At 38.5% G+C, this 3,749-nt stretch overlaps 1 long non-coding RNA gene across 1 annotated transcript; it reads right to left on the reverse strand.

The window, feature by feature from the left end:
- Nucleotides 1–835: 835 nt before the first annotated feature.
- Nucleotides 836–3,620, reverse strand: LOC115610954. The gene is made up of 2 exons (XR_003992408.1): nt 3,111–3,620; nt 836–3,020 (listed from the first exon to the last, which is right to left on the reverse strand). It is a non-coding gene; the product is annotated as an uncharacterized LOC115610954 (long non-coding RNA).
- Between the last annotated feature and the right edge of the window lie 129 nt (nt 3,621–3,749).

Raw genomic sequence — 3,749 nt, forward strand, 5'->3', positions numbered from 1 at the left:
AAAAAACCTCAGAGATACCTGCAAATATCCTTTTTAATGGAACTTTAAAAGGACCTCTATAGAAGAGCAAAGCCACATATATTGATTTTTAAAATCCACTTTAAATGGCCCTGCCTTACTCCAGGAACTGTTTTCTTCTGGTTTATATAAGCATAATAGACTAGCACCACTTATCTTGTGGTACCAGGCTGTCACTGTGGGTAAAATGATGCTAGCTTCAAAACTGAAGCTTTCTCACATTCTCTGAGATTATTAAACACATAGTTTTAAGGACAAAACATTTAAGTAGCTGCATTTATGCCTAATTCGGCTACATTTTTATCATGAAGATGAGGAATGCCTATAGTATCTACTAAGCTTCATACAAGTCTTTATCAGTCTTGAATCTCATGGGTATATCTAATTTTTAAGGAACTATATTTAATAAAATATTAATACTACTAATGATGATTTTATAATATACTCAGCAATACTCCTCAGAACATCAGTGCAGAATTAGAAACCTAATTCAGTGATTTTAATGACAAAATGTTACAGTTGGAAAGAGTCCAAACTGTGCAATGCTAAAGTGCTGAAAGAATGAGAAGCCTTGTTGCTTCCATATAATACTGAACATATGACAAGTGCAGAGCGCCAAAACTTTTTACATATACGATTATATATTCTGAAAGAGGCTATAATTAAGAATTTATATTATACACAAAAAGTATGGTAAGAGAATATTAAGACTATAAAATTAAACACTCAGGCATGAGGTATGCCAAAATTAAAGTGGCTTTTGCATTACAAAGGAATTTTGTGGCAGCAGTAGGGGTTGAGAATGTAATCCTCCAGGGCAGCACACAGCTGCATTAACCATGAGTCTCCTTCCTCTTCCGTGATTTTGTATTTCACATCTTTAACTCCTGCAACATATGAAGAAGGGAATCTCCAACAAACAGTTTCAAATTATTACAGACATCCCCCAATAACTGAGTTAACAAAATAGCCAACTGCAATACTAAGTTATTTTCACCACAGGAACCATCCACAACAGTGAACAAGATAACTTCCCCATGGATATAGCCAAATTTGCTTGTGGCACAGATACATTGAGACACTGGAATCTCATTTTAGACTCTGTTACATGACTGAAGGTGCACTTCATATATTTATTATTATCCTGGAAGACCACTACATTCAAAATAATAATACCAATACCACTAATAACCAAGATTACTACTAATAATTCAGTATTAGTAGAAGACAAGAGATTCAGTTGAATGGTTTGGTGGCTGTCTATCCATAGTTTCACAGGTATTTTTTTCCCTTTTTCCAGCAGCAGAAAGAAAGCTGCCTTAAACCAGCTACTGCTCCCCTAGCAGCCTGGTGACTCTCTCCTGTTCTTGTAACTGGTTCCACTGAAAGGGTGGCACAGCTTCCTACCAGCTCAATTAACACAGGAAAGTTAAAAATACTTATGAAGTAAATAAATAGAAGATAAGAATGGCAGGAACAACTACTACTGTCTTTGTTATGCAGCTATCAATCAGTGCCCTAATACAGTTTTAACATACATTGAAGTCTTTTCCTCAAGAAAGCCCAACTCATTGCAGTGTGATGAAAAGGAAGGCACCCTAGCTGTAACTCCACCTCTTCCTAATTATGCTGTGTGTTTTGTCTTGAAAATTGTATTAGGGTACATATTTTCTATTCTAAAAGGAGAACTATCAATATTGTTCAACCCATAAAATTAGGCTGAAACTGTGAGGCTTTAGACAGCAAGTTATACATAGCTCCTGGAGGGGTGCAATAGCTAAAAAAGCAGCTTTTTTCAAATGATGAAATTGCCTAGAGAAGAAAATTGCATTTTTGATTCACAACTATTTTCAACACAAGTCTACTATTTTTAGGGGGAAAAAAAATATAATCAAAACTATTCAAGTTAATCACATTTCATATAAAGCACATGTGGGGATAGTGGAGGTCAATATCTCTACTAATGATTTTTATCTTCAACTTCTTGCACAAATTTCAAATACAGTCAAGAAAATAGCAAAAGCTCAAAGCTCTTGAAAGCAGCAATTTCCTCGGCAAGACCAATCCATCCATGAAGATTCATGACTTCAGTGAAATCCTGTGCTAACAAAATAATTAACCAACACTACAAATTAAATTTAAAGTAATTACCACTCAGTTTTCATATTGTTAAGTACAGAAAGAGTAAAATTAGCTATGACAGAGAGTTTATGGAGCCCTTAGAGATTAATAAAGAAAACACTCTCTGCTTTCCTCACATCTTTATTTTACTTGTGTGTGTTAAACTCTTCTGTATAAGAACATGAAGTGGAAGAAACAGAAAATAAGACGTGGCTGAATGGAACCTTAAACTATTAAATATCAGCCTGGGAGTTATTTTGTCCTGTTTGGACTGTTTCTTAAGAAGAGGCAACTCTTGCCTTACCAACAAAATTCTCAGATCTTAAAAACACCAGCACCCCCATTCAACTAAAATCCCCCTAACCCACCTATGTAATGTTTGGTAATCTGAAAGCAGTGCCTGTAATGTGTTGAGAAAGTATCTGAAAAGAATATATATGAAAATCAATAGTTTATTAAAAACAATTAATGCAGTTACTTGTTCTGTCAAGTAGAATTCCTCTACTGTAACAACCAAATGCTGTCTAACTTCAAATAACAGGCCCCAAACTCACAGATATTCATAGACAAAATGAATTTTATTCCTGTAAGACTCAATAGTGTGAAACCACAACTGCGCAGACTGAACTCTGCCAGGACTACCACAACTGAGGTGTATTTCTCAAGTGCTTCTTCCACTGGAGTCTTTGCTTAAACAAATCCTCTTGCCTTCTGGCACACCTGTCACCCGGAGAAATGATCCAGGTTAAATATAACCACATTAAAAAAAAAAAAATGTAGTTAATTTTAACCTGGATCATTTCGGGCGAGTTCAGTGACGGGACACGGTTCCGCGAACCGCTGTGCTGGTACGGCTGAGGGGGGCAGCAAAGAGGTGAGAGCTGGGAGCAAGGAAGACAGGCCCGTTTTAGTCAACACTGCCACCAACAGCACCGCTTGTCAAACTATGTCATAGGAAAAAAAATACTTACTTTTAGGATTTAGAGGATCAGGATCTCTGATCAGCCACTCCACCTTTACATGCCACTTCACAGCCCAGCTAGAACTATATCTGACTTCCCTTGCGCCTCTTAGTAGGTCAATTTTTAACATGTACATGAAAACAACAGCCTTACAAAATTGCCACTACAAACGATTAATTAGTTTACAAGTATTCCTCCTTATGAAAAAAGCATTTCAAATTTATATCCAGGCCTAAAGTACCAGGAATTTGGAAGCGAAGCCAACCAAAAATCTGAATCTATCTTAACAGAAACACTAAAATGAAATACCACGGATTTCCAGCCCCTCGCTGGTCATATTTCACATACACACGCACGGAGCATTTGACACACTCATTTCAAGGATGCATGCAAGTCCGGACAGGATTGGGGGCTACTGAGCAGTCCTCACGTTTAAGAGCACGAACGCACTGAGGGCAGCGCAATAAAGTTATCAGAGGAAAAAAACCAAAACCAAAACAACCCCACCAAGTGCGTGCTCAACCCCGCACCCCGCAGCCCCGGTCCACCTGCCGCAGGGACGCGCCGCGCCCCGAGGGCCGGGAAAGCTGTCCCGCCGCAGGAAGGGCTCGGGGCTCGCCACGGCCCTGCCGCCGGGCCGGCACCTAC

The sequence above is a fragment of the Strigops habroptila genome, chromosome 7 (assembly GCF_004027225.2).
Source record: "Strigops habroptila isolate Jane chromosome 7, bStrHab1.2.pri, whole genome shotgun sequence".
Taxonomy (NCBI): Eukaryota; Metazoa; Chordata; class Aves; order Psittaciformes; family Psittacidae; genus Strigops; species Strigops habroptila.